This window comes from Zonotrichia leucophrys, chromosome 24 (genome assembly GCF_028769735.1).
Source record: "Zonotrichia leucophrys gambelii isolate GWCS_2022_RI chromosome 24, RI_Zleu_2.0, whole genome shotgun sequence".
In the NCBI taxonomy this organism is placed as follows: Eukaryota; Metazoa; Chordata; class Aves; order Passeriformes; family Passerellidae; genus Zonotrichia; species Zonotrichia leucophrys.
Genome location: NC_088193.1, coordinates 6,875,457 through 6,889,309, shown reverse-complemented (window position 1 = coordinate 6,889,309; position 13,853 = coordinate 6,875,457).

Here is a 13,853-nt window from a genome sequence, read left to right as displayed (position 1 = left end):
AAGATGTATTCTATTACAATCTGTATGGCAGATGTCTTCTGTTAAGTGGGCAGTTTTTCCTTATCTCTTCCACAATCATTTCTCCCTCCAGGGGGGACATCTGCTGATAACAGCTATTGAATGTCACTGCATGGCTGATAAGAACTACAGCATCCCATTGGACGATGTAAGCCCAGAGGGAGGAGCCAAGCATTCCTACCTGGATATAATCTGGAGATTCTGGAACACCAGCACAGCTTCTCCACTGCATTTCCCAGAGGAACAGAATCTGCCTGTTCTTCCACTGGATCTTCAGTGGAAGAGACTGCACCTTTCTACAGGATCCCTGCTCCAGCAGAACCAGCCCTGACACTGCAGGAGGGCTGAGCCACAACTCCAGTGGGGCTGCTGCCAACACCCTGACCCACAGGGTGTCAGGTTGGGTTCTGACTCTGTCAGTGTTGTTTTAGTTACTGCATTGTTTATTTTATCCTTTTATTTTCTTCTGTATTAAAGAAGTGTTATTTCCTGCTCCCATATTTTTTGCCTGAGAGCCCCTTAATTTCAAATTTATAGCAATTGGGAGGTGTGGGGAGGGTTTACATTCTCCATTTCAGGAGAGGCTCCAGCCTTCCTTACCAGACACCTGTCTTTCCAAACCAAGTATTCTTTAATATAATATAGTATCACAAAGTAATAAATTAACCTTCTGAGAACAGGGAGTCAGATGCATCATTCTTGCCTTCATAGGACATGCCCTGCAAATACAATATCCCAACACAGGGAATGATTGGTATTTCACTCTATGATTCAGAATGTTGAGCAATTGTTTTATTAAAACTATGCTATATTACATTTATACTATATTATAGCTATACTAAAGGGATACTATACTATACTAAAGAAAACCTTGTGACTGTCTGAGACAGCCAGGACACAGCTTTTGCCCAATTGGCCAAGGAAACAAAACAACCTCAGCAAAATTGACAAATCACTTCAGGTAAATAAACAATTTTCTTAACACATTCTACATGTGTAAAAACAACAGGAGCAGAGAATAGAGATAAGAATTGTTTTGTCTTTCTCTGAGGTTCCTTGCTGGGGTTTTCAGGAAATATCCTTGGGAAGTTGTGCCTGCCTGCTCTCTGTGAAGAGATCTGTGGCTACACACATGGGTTTCAAATTCCTGAGCTTCTCCAGAGGAAAACATCTCTCCAAGGCTCTTTAAAATCCCAAACATTGCTCTACCTGTGATTTCATGGTTCACCTCAGAGTCCCAGGTCCCTCCCCTGCAGATTCCCTCCCAGGTGTGTCAGTCACCTCTCCTTTCCCCTCCCTGACCCCTCCCAGCACTGTCTGTCAGTCCTGGCATTCCAGAAGGGAATTGGCAGATCCAAAGGATGCCCTCTACCCCTGGGGGGCATTGGGCCATCCAGGTGTCCTTTGTCCCTTTGTCCCTCCCCTCCTGTCCCTGCTTGGTGGCTCCCTGCCCCTTCCCTCCCCTCTCCCCGGGGTTCAAAGGAGCAGCAACCACGGGCTCAGGGAGTTCTGTTGGAGCTGGTGCTGCATTCAGAGGCCTGTGGGCCAGAATAAAGCTCTGGATCCAAACCCTCCATCAGAACCGACTCCTTTCCTTCACCATCGCCTTAAAGCTTCTCCACAGAGGGAAACCCGAGGAGCAGCCCCTGTTATGGGGGGAAGCTCCATCCCAGCACCACCAGAGCTCCTGCAGGCCTGGCCTTGTCCCCATGGGCCCAGTGCAGCACCCAGCCGGCCCAAAGTGTCTGTGGGGTGAAACACCACACACCCAGCCGGCCCAAAGTGTCTGTGGGGTGAAACACCACAGTGCTGCTGTTTGGTTCAGCAGCAGGGCCAGACAAGCTCAGGCACGTCCCATCTGGCTGTACTGGTAATATTCCAATTCCACCCTTTGCAGGCAGAGCCCCCTTTGGCAGAGGTGTCTCCCATCCGTGCTCCTGATTACCAATCCCCACCTCCTCCAGAGATAATTTCCCGGGGTCGTCGGATCAAGCAAAGCAATTTGGGATAAATTGTGGTCACTTCAGAGTTTTGCATTAAACTCTGAACTTTGGGAGCTTCTCTGCACTGGAGCTGTCAGTGATTGGCATCCCGAGGGGGTTGGTATTTATTTATATCCAAAACCCTTCCTTGCAGAGCAACCTGCAGGGGATGAGGAGATGAGTGGGAAGGAGGGAGAGGAGGAAGAGCAAGGAATGTGTCTTTGGCCTTTCTTTCCTCTCTTAAAACCCAAAGGCATCTCCCAGCTTAATGACCTCAGTTCATGCAGGAGGCCAGGAGAACATCAGTGCAGGGTCAAATTCAGCAAAAATCACCCTTAAAGGGGATTTTCTGCCTCTGAAACTCCTAACTGAGGTTTGAGCTGTGTGTTACAGCAGGAGGGCAGGGCCTTTGCTCTCCTTGCAGTGTAGGGAATATGGGAGAACTTCCAAGGACCCCCCAAACCAGGAGATAAAGGAGAAAACCCAATAAGGCTCCAAACATGATCTGCTTTCAGCAGCTTTTGTTATTGGGAGTGGAGGGGAGGAGGCTGAAAGTTGTTATTTAGAGATATTTCATTTTAGCATCTTCTTAAATACATTTTTAACTCTGTAAAAAATCACATTTTTTGGTTAAAAAAGCTGAAAAATCATGGAATCATGGGAAGGTTGGGCTGGAAGGGATCTTAGAGATCTTCTAGCTCCAACCCCCTGCCATGGGCAGGGATAGGATAAATGTCACACTGTAGTCCCTGGTTTTTTTCCTGATTTGCAATACCTTGGATCACCCCTCAGTGAATCTCCCTCGAAGTTCTGGGACACTTTAAATATTAAAGGAAGAAGGAGTTTATTTTTGACACCTCTTGCCCCAGCAGCTGCTGGAGCCGCAGCATCCCCGTCCTCCCAGGGTGTGTCTGGAGTGAAGGGATGATGGAATTAGAGTCCAGCTCCATGACAAGCCCATCTGCTGGCGCTGGGCTGACCTACATGAGGTGAAATGAGATGTGCTGGGCTCCATCCAGCTCCTGCAGCAGGCACAGTGCCCCACTGCCAGCAGAAGGGAGCACTGTCCAGATGGAGGGATGGGAAATCTCACTGGGACAGGCACGACAGACACCTTTTGGTTCCCTATATCCAAATTCAACCCCATTTTGCACATGTGCTTGAAAACTCACAGAAAATGGACATAAAACATAGACAGGAGATTTATCCCCATTCACCTGAGTCCAGGTGCTGTTTATTTTAGGAAAGCTCCAAATAGAGTGAATTTGGTGGTGCCTGATCCATGGCTTACACCCTACTAAAATTTGAAGACCTACAGATGCACTTTTCCTTCCTCATATTCCCAACCCATGCCTATTAGAGCAGATGGAAAGTTTACCCTTCCCAATCTCCTGCTATCTCTGCATGTAAATGAAGAAATTTGAGCTTAAAACCTGTCAAGCCAACACCTTCCCCCAGGATTCAATTGACTTTGAAATTGTTCGCTTCAAAAAACACCCAAACAAACAGGGAAAGATCCCAAAAGGAAGAGAATTAATAAGGGCAGTGTTTTCTAATATGCACACTAAACAAATCCTTCAATCTAAATGAAATCTATATTGCAGGCATTTGCTGGTTGTGAGCTGAGGCTGGGCTGCTCTGGCTCCACATCCATCCGAATTTCATGCTTCCCTTTGAACCTGGCTTATCAGAAACGGTGCCTTTCTTTTCTCCTTGCCTTCCAGAGGGTTTTCAGAATTCAAGTCAAATCAAGAGCCTACATGGAAAGAAAGAAATTAATTGTTCTGTGTCCTTGTCCCTCCCACATGTGTTTTGGTCAGCATGGCCAGGATTTGGGTATCACCCTGCCAAAATCCCAATCTTTCCCATCATCCAGGGGAAGAAATCCTGGGTTTGGGTGTTTTGAAGATCACTATCAGGCAAATCTAATCTTGCACTCCCATGGCTGTCAGGGATTTATTCCTGTACCTGTGAAATTTGCATCTATGACAACAGGTTTCTGTCAATTTGGGGTGTTTCATCTCTCTCCACAAGGAACCTGAGCACTCATTCCACAGAGATAAGGTGCCCACAGCACTCTTTTTTTAATGGATTTGTACTTTTACCTCTTCCAGTGCACAAAATCAAGGTTGTTCCTACTCAAAACAGCTTTTGTTACCTGTGTAGGCAATGCAGGACATCCCCACCACCCTGCACATCATCCCCAGTTTGCCAGAGAGGGAATTAGGAATAAAATTCCTGACTTGTTCAGTTCTTTCTGGGACACCTTTTCCACCAACCACTGCTTTGCTGCATTGAGCAAACCAAACCTGAGATATTTTCCTGATGGATTTGGTTCTCTTCAGTTTTCTGCCATGAAATGCAGCATTTTGGATCAGATATTTGGAGATGTGGCTCCAGTGAGCACCAAACTTCCACTGTTTTCTGATTCCCGGTGGTGTTTGGGACAGGCTGCTCAGAGGGGGTGTGGATGCCCCATCCCTGCAAGAGTCCAAGGCCAGGCTGGATGCAGTTTGGAGCCATCTGGGACAGCAGAAGGTTCCCATGGCAAGGAGTGGAACAGGGTGAGCTTTAAGGTCCATTCCCAGCCAGGCCATTCCATGACTCTGTGATTGATGTGTGTGGGATGGCCATGGTGGCATCACAGGCAGGGAGACTGCCACAATCCATGAAGGACCTTCCACAATCCATGAAGGACCTTCCAGCCCATCCCAGATTTTGAAATTGCCCAAATCTGCTTCCAAATCCAGCAGCGATGGACACCCTGCAAACCACCATGGGCAGGAACGAGGGGTAAACCCCTGCAAAATCCCTGCTGGAGCAGAGCAGGAAACCACAGAGTGGACAGTTTTTATTTCCATTCTCCATGGCTGGTGGGTCCTGGCACCTAGCACTTCCCATGTCTGTGGAATTTGCAGGCAACCCCAACAAGGGAAGAGATAAGAATCTTGACTCCATGTTTCAGAAGGTTGATTTACTATTTTATTATATATATTATATTAAAAGAAAATGATATATTAAAACTATACTAAAGAAAGAGAAAGGAGACATCAGAAGGGTAGCAAAGAAAGAAATTAATATAAAATCTTGTGACTGCTCACAACCTCAACACAGCTGGCTGTCATTGGTCATCAAGTAAAAACAATTCACATGCTGGGTAAACAATTCTCCAAATCACATTCTAAAGTAGCAAAACATGGAGAAGCTGAAGCTTCCCAGCTTCTCAGGAGGAAAGATCCTAGCGAAAGGATTTTTCAGAAACTATGTTTGTGACACATGTCCCATAGCCACACCCAGGAATTCCAGCAGGGGCAGAGGAGCAGATGGCAGAAGTTGTTCCACTGGCTGCCTGCACCTGCCAGGTGAGCTCCTTTCCTTTCCCGAGCTGCAGGAGCTTCTAAGTGCTCCTGAAAGCAGAAGGAGTTGGAAGTTTGTGGAAATTAGTAAAGGTAAGAAGATTTTCAGAAAGCTGGGAAAGCAGGCCTTAGAAACAGAAAGAATAGAAAATTTAGAGTTAGCTGCAGCTGCAGAGTCTGAAAGTAGAAGAAGTTCCAATAGTACAGCAAGTAAGGACATGGAACAGTAGCTTGAGTTTTAGGCTTGGTTAAGACAGATATTAAGACTGCAGAAAAATATGTTTAGTAAGATAGCAGAAGGTTTTAAGCATACTAATGGTGTATTGTGTATTGTTAATGGAAAGCAGACAAGCCAGCATTGTGTGCAGCAGGGGTGCCTGTAGTAATTGGTTAGAACAACTCTCTGTAAGCTTTAGCAATGTGCTATTGGCTGGGAAGTTTTTAAAATGTTCTGTAACAAAGCAACCTCAGGCTGCTGCTGCTGTACATGAGCTGTGCCATCCCTCTGCTGTCTCAGCCATGTAGTGAGGCTGATGCTGCAGTAAAGCTCAAGGGATGGACCCCAGCACTCCTGTCCTGTTTTGGTGAAAAGGAAAAACGACAACAGAGAAGTTGGCAGCTCCCTCCCCATGCCATGATGGACATGGATTTAGGCAGTGGTCTTGGGGAAGATCCACATTTGAGGGGTTGGATGCTGTGGGGGGAAGGATTGGAGGGCAGGAAAAAGAGGTGCCTTGGAGACCTGGACATAAACAGGAAATTCCCACAGCAGTTTTTAAGCTTCCTCTCCTTTGCACCAAGGAGAATTTGGTGGGTCTGAGACTCTTTTTCCCCCACAGGCTGGATTTGCTCATCCCAGAGGTCTTGGCTTCCCCATGTAATAAAAAATCAAGATCCCAAACCATCACTGGTTATTCCTGCAGATATTTCCATGCACACCCTGGCCCTGCTGAAGCTGGGTTTGTTATCAGCTTAATAGGGCCAAGACTTCAATTCATCCTGGCAATAAACTGCAGAAATATTGGTGCTCCTGCCTTTTCTAATCTAATAATTTTTTCCTTCCAGAGGAGGCCATTCCCTAGCCCTGAGATAGTCTCCCAGCCCTAGCATGTGGAATTACAGATACTGCCAGTGCCTATTAACTGTACAAATCTTTGCATTGATAAGTGAGGGAGAGATTTATGTCTTGAAATGAGAAATTCTATCCCCAACAACAAAATTGAGCCAGTGGATCAATCCAGATCAGAGTCTGTCGAGGAAGTGACTGCAGCAATTGACATTAATTGTTGTCTCTGTCATTTCAGCAGCCTGCCAGGAATGCTGGGCCAGAGGGATGGAGCTTCTCCCTGGCCCTTGGGGGACTTCTGGCCACGGCCAAGCCACTCTGGCAAATTATTGGGGAATATTTACGGAGCTTCCTTGGTGGCGCATTCTGGCACCTTGAAGGAGATGAATCAAAAATCTCTTCCCAGGGCTAAATGTGCTTTAAGAGCAGCCTGTCCTTGCATACCAATTGCCTAATAAGCCCCAAACTGGATTTGCTCAGATTAATTCCCATACACTTCATTTACTTGCTGCTTCTTATCCAGCAGCCTTCCATCCCCAGGCAGGATTCCTGTAAATGTGGCCACTCCTGGGATCCTGCCACATCCACCCAATACCCCAAAATCAAAACCCTGGGGGCTTGAACCCCAAATAATCCTCGACCTAAATGTCCACTGGGTGTTTTTAGAGGAGCTTTGCTGCTTTTATTTGCATTTTTTATCCCAGAGCCCAGTTCTTGGGATGCCCCTGGGTAACCTGTACAAGCTGGCAGTGGCTGGGGATGTCTTGTAGTCTGGGCTCTTGTCCCCAAGCCATCAAATCCACCTAAACTATTCCTGACAGCTGCTTGTCCAAGCTCTTGGATGGAGCCCACGGCCTCCCCAGGTGACAGTTCCCACATCAAAGCTGAGCTCTGCAGGTCCTCTCTTCCTAATGTGCCCTGGAGGAAATTCTGAGACATCACTAAACCTTTGTAGGTGTTTAATCTTCGTTATGGAGCAGTCCTGAAATGCTGGCAGGGTAAAAGATGGGTCTCCAGATCCAGCTCTGCTGGTCCCAGGAGGTTTGTGATGTTCTGCAAAGCCCTCTCACCCCCAGGCACTGTCTAGGGCAAAAACTCTGTTTTTGTTAAGGAGGAAATCCATTTTTAGGTCTAAAAGTTGCAGAAAAAAAAAATGGCTGGAAAGTTCTACCTCATTCCTTAATGCTCAGAATGAAAATTAACCCAATCCTACAATTCTCTATTGAGTGTTTGTGTCAGCCAGCACCGGGGCTGAAACAAGAGAGAAACAAGGAGCCTGACCAAGCATCCCTTCACCATTCAGGAAGCAAAACCCAAAAAATTAGAAACTCCTTGAATTGTCCTGGGTATTTTCGAGTGACCCAGCAGGACTAAGAGAATCCTCTGGAGCAAACAAGAGGAATTCGCCCTCTCCTTCAGCTCTCACTGCACAGGTTTGCTCCATTTTGCAAAACCAAATCTTCTGTGCCACAAAATGAAAAGGAATTGTTCCTCTGGAGGCTGGAAGGGCTCCAGAGAAGAGCTGTGCCATGAGGGAAGCTTTGTGAGCTGCCTCACGTGGGATGAGGTTAAGGGAAGGGAGCAGGGACAGCCCTGAGCTGGAGATTGCTCATTCCTGCTCCAGGCTCTGGCTATAAATAAAGACCAGGATCTAAGGCAAATGAAGAAAGAACAATGACTGGTTTATTCAGTTTATTCTGCTTCATCAATGACAGGACAGCTTTAAAGAGACACAAGAACAATACAGAAAAAAACAAGGCTGATTTCCTAGAAATGAAGGCTGAGCTAAAGATAAAATAGGGTTTGCCCAAATTTTCTCTTTTCTGGCCATTTCCAAGGAGAGTTGCTGGGCTTCAGTGTGAAATACAAAGGAAGAGGAGGCTTCAGGGAGGGACTGAGAGGTGTCAGAGATGTCAGGGCCTCTCTGGGGCCTCTCCAGTCTGTTCCCAGCTGAGCACTCCAGAGGGCAGAGGGGTTGGGTATGGCCCAGCCAGGATGGGCTCCAGCAGCTGTGACAAACCCAGGGCAGAGACCCAGGCATTAATCACATGGAATGGGCAGATATTGACACAAGTGGGGTTTGTGCCACATTTTGTTCTATCCCAGGAGCTGCCACAGAGCTTCCAGTCCTCCCAGAACAGCCTGGGAAGGGCCTGAAGCCTGTAATAGAGAAGACATCTGTTATTAGACCCCATGTGCTTCAAAGGGATTTCTGAGGAAAGGTCTGAGGGTTTAATTTTAAAGGGATTTCCAAGGAAAGGTCTTGCTGCAGCCTCAGAGATGGAGTGTCCAGTTCTGGCCCCTCAGTTTGGGGAGGACACTGAGCTCAAATGCATCCAGGGGAGGCAATGAGATTGGAGAGGGAACACAAACCCTGTGAAGAACCACTGAGAGAGCTGGGGGTGCTCAGCCTGGAGAAAAGGAGACTCAGGGCTGCCCCCATCACTCTCTGCAGCTCCTGAAAGGTGCCTGTGCTCAGCTGGGTCTGGGCTCTTTCTGCAGCAGCACTGACACAACCAGAGCACACAGCCTTTACCTGCACCAAGGGAAATATAGGTTGGATATCAGGAAAAAGTTTTTTACAGAAAGGGTGATAAAGTTCTGGAATGGCTGCCCAGGGAGGTGGTGGAGTCACCATCCCTGGGTGTGTTTAACAAAGCCTGGATGTGGCACTGGGTGCCAGGGTTCAGTTGAGGGGTTGGGGCTGGGTTGGACTCGATGATCTTGAAGGTCTCTTCCAACCCAGTGATTCTGTGAATCTGTGAATTCTGTGACTGTGGGACTTTGATAAGGGACATTCACCCTTCCTCTCATGCAAGGCCTTTGTCCCCTTGGGCTCTCAGCTTTTCCTGTCCCTTGCATCCGTTGATGGTTCCTATGGTTTCCTCCTGCCCCATATCATGGAATCAGGTTGGAAAAAACCTTTAAGGCCATCCAAACCAACCATTCCCCCACAACTGCCAAGGCCACCACTGACCATGTCCCCAAGTGCCACATCCACACAGCTTTTAAATCCCTCCAGGGACTACACCTCTGCCCTGTGATGCTGCTGCACATTTGGCAGCCTATACATATAAATAAATGTAGTATATATATATATAAATCCTTTGACCACACATATAACCCAACCACTGATAGCTGCTGGAAATTTACTGAGTTCATCACACCAGAGGTTTTTTTTTATTTTATTTCCATAGCATTTTGGATTTGAGACAGAGAGATCTAAAAGAGGTGTGCTAAAAGAAATCTCATGCCATTTGATGGTTCTGGTTTTAATATCATATAACGTGATAAATGACAGAGCACCAAGACAAGGGCTGTCCTTGTCCTTGTGCTGCAGATCCTGCCCAGCCTGGCAGGGATTGCTGCCACCCTTCAGCAACCTTGGAAGCCCTTTGGTGGCTGCAGCATCTGTCACTGCAAGTGCCAGCAGGGATGTTCCAGTGCAGTGCTGAGGATTCATAGGGTGGGATATATAGCTATGATATTTCATGAAAAATCCTTTCCTTGGGATTTTTCCTCCTGAGAAGCTGAAAGGCCTCAGGAACAAAATGTAAACAATGATTATCTGCTGCTGTGGAATGCAACAGGTGGATCTGTGATTGGTCTCATGTGGTTGTTTCTAATTAATGGCCAATCACAGTCCAGCTGGCTCGGACTCTCTGTCCAAGACACAAGCTTTTGTTATCATTCTTTCTTTTTCTATTCTATTCTTAGCCAGCCTTCTGATGAAATCCTTTCTTCTATTCTTTTAGTATAGTTTTAATATAATAGATAAAATAATAAATCAGCCTTCTGAAACATGGAGTCAGATCCTCATCTCTTCCCTCATCCTCAGACCCCTGTGAACACGGTCACTGGGATGAGCATCCAGGGGTGCCCCATCTGCATCCAGGACTGTGCTTGAAGGTCAGACACAGAAAGGGGACCTGGGGGTGTCACCTGGTCACTGGGGAGAGCACAGCAAATCTCACCACTGCTTTCTGAAACAGGAAGGCAAATGGAGCCCAAATTCTCCATTTCTTTATCCAAAGGGGCTGATGTTTGAGCATTTCCACCCACAACAAAAGCCCAGCAACTTATGCTTTCCTCATTCAGGGAGCTGCTGCTGCAGTTTTGGGGATCTTGGAACGTGTTACTTGTAAATTCTTGCACCTTTCTGGGAAAAAGTGCCTCATCCTTTCTTATCACAAGGTGAAGACGTTTTTCTCCCATAACAGAAGCTGAAGGATTTTCGTACTTTGTTGCACTAGCTGGACTATAGTGAAAGAAAGGACATTTAATGTTTCAGGTAGATGTCCAAGAAAATCAAAAGACTCCAATAAAAGAAAATTCAGCCAGCTCAGCTTGTCTCTCCTGCTGTAAAGAGATGAGGTTCAGCAAAGGTGAAGCAACTTATTTTGTTCCTGGTTTTAAAAATAACTGTCTTAACCTAAGCAAATCAGCCATGAGAATCCTTAATTGTTTGGTGCTGTCAGTAATGAACTCAGTCCCTCTTCATCAGCCACTGCCTGTGGGGAGGAAACAAAAATATGGGGGCTCCCCCCCTCACCCCTTTTCTGGCATAGTTTTGCCTGGTTTGGTTAATTTTGGGGGTGAGGAGTTCATTTAGAGGAGCTGCTGAACCTGTGCTGACTTTGCAAGGGTGTGAGCACAAGCAGCTTGTGATGAGCCAAAAACAGGGGCCAAAGTTGGAAATAAAAGAGCTGCAGCTTCAGTGATTGGGCTGTAGGAAGGAGGAAGGATATAGAGAGAGGTGTCAGCCCAGCTTGAGGAGACACCACCCCTCTGGGGCATCCAGAGTGGGACATATGGGCTCTACCCATGTGTGACATTCACATTCTCTGAAAAATCCCTTCTCCCAGGATTTTTCTCCTGGGAAGCTGAGAAGCCTCAGAGAAAAGGAAAACAATTCTTATCTCATTTGCTTCTCCTGTGTTGTGCTCACATGTGGAATGTGTTTGGAGATTGTTTACCCACAGGTGATTGTTCCATTGCATTCTGCTGTGAGTTGTTTTCACTCTTTGGCCAATTGGGGCCAAGCTGTGTTGAGACTCTGGAAATAGTCATGACTTGTCATTATTATCTTTTTAGCATTCTGTAAGTATCCTTTCTGTATTCATAGTATAGTATAGTATAGTATAGTATAGTATAGTATAGTATAGTATAGTATAGTATAGTATAGTATTTTTTAATATAACATAGTATCATAAAGTAATACATGAGCCTTCTGAGAACATGGAGTCAGATTCATCATTCCTGCCTTTGCTGGGGCATCCCTGCAAACACAGAAGCCCCGGGACTGGCTGGCACCTCCTCACCTCCCCTGACAGAGGAGGCTGTCACCCCTGACACTGCCTGGAGGTGACACTGCCTGCTTTGTTTCCAGCAGGGAATCCTCCTCCAGCTTCTTTCTCACCTCTCTGTGTGTGGTTGCAATTTTCCCCCATTCCCCTGGGGATGGCAGAGGTAGCAAGGAGATGTGAGCAGGAAATCAGTGCCTTCCTTCTGGGTGCTCTCAAGGCACTCTAGGCACCTCTCAGAGCTTCCTTCACCCTCAGCATTAAAAAGTCACTTTTCCCACAGCTGTGTCAAAGTCAAGTGTCCCATGACTTGTGGTGTTTGTGGCTCTGATCTACTTCCAGGTCTTTCCACCCCAAACTATTCCCAAATTCTACAACAGCCTTCAAGGCCAATTTCTGCACTGTGGTTTGCTCGTGGCTCCAATTCACAGCTTGTGCTGTGAATTGTGCTAATGGGGGATATTGGAGCCAGAAGATTTCCATCCTGCTGAATTCCTCACTTTGAGGAATTATATAAATAGATAAAAAATTTATAAAATATTTAAAAAAAATCAATAATTCAATAAAATAATTAAATCAATAAAATAAACAAATTTTTTTAAAAATTTGAAAAGTAAAATACTCTGGATGAGATAACTGTCACTCCAGCTGTTGTGGTTGGACAGACACTGTCCTGCCTCCACCAGCATTTCTCCTCATCTTCCCACAGCCCCTCTCACCCCATACACATTTATAAAGTGAGATGAAAACAGTTTTAAGGTATCAGACCCCATGAATAATGTACTGGAAAAGCCTCGGTGCAGCCAAGCGTGTCCATGCCATCAATATGATAAATGCAGGTACAGTTGTTTTAATTGTTGGGATCATGTTGGAGTGCAAACACATCTGTGCTTCGCCTGGGGGGACATTAATGCCGTCCTGATCCTGACAGAGCCTCTCATTCACACACCACCATCCCACTGCCTGCAGCTGGGAGCTGGGAATAACCAGAATGGGGAGGGAAGAGCCAAAATGTGTTTGGAATAGCCAGAATGGGCTGGGAAGAGCCAGGGTGGGTTGGGAACAGACAGGGAGGTTTGGGAACCAGCAGGATGGGTTTGGAACAAGCAGGAATGATTTGGAACAGGCCAGATGGGCTGGGAACAGGCAGGAATGGTTGGGAACAGGAAGGAATGGTTAAGAAACAGTCAGGAATCGTTAAGAAACAGGCAGGAATGGTTGGGAACAGGAAGGAATTGTTTGGAACAGGCAGGAATGGTTAGGAATAGGAAGGGATGGTTGGGAACAGGCACAATAGGTTGGGAGCAGGCAGGGTGGGCTGGGAACAGGCAGGATGGGCTGGGAACAGGCAGGAATGGTTGGGGACAGGCAGGAATGGTTGGGAACAAGCAGGGTGGGTTTAGAGCAGGCACAATGGGTTGGGAACAGGCAGGAATGGTTGGGAACAGCAAAGGGTGAAGGCATGGACAGCTTAGCTCCTTGTTCTTCCAGGGAAACTGGGAGCTGGGCATTGCCTCATGCCCCAACCCTTTTATTGGTGATCCCAAAGCCTAGAGGAGGCTCAGAGCTGGTGTGAGGTATAACACAGAGTGTAGGGTTTGTCCACAACTGTAGTTTGAAGGGTGTCTGTTGTATCCTTCACATGACTTTAAGGATCTTGGCTTGGCCTTCCCATTCCTGCTGGAGAGCACAGGGAAGCTCATCTCCATCTCTGCCCCCATCCTGGCAGACATGGGAAGGGGCTTGGGAAAACCTGGGACAGTAGAAGGTATTCCTGGCCAAAGAGGGGGAAAGAGATTGGTTTTAAGGTCCCTTCCAACCCAAACCAACCTGGGATTCTGGGATATGGTGACATCAGCCCTGCTTGGCAGTTTGGACTGACAACCACCCTGCAGGAGAAAAGGCCACACTGAATATATCAGATCTGCTTCCACTCTGGACATGGCAGCTCCATTGTCATCCTGGAATATGACAACTCTGTTCCCACTCTGGAATGTGACAGTTCCATTCCCACTCTGGAATTCAGCAGTTCCATTCCCACTCTGGAATTCAGCAGTGCCATTCTCACTCTGGAATGGGACAGCTCCATTCCCACTCTGGAATTCAGCAGCTCCATTCCCACTCTGGA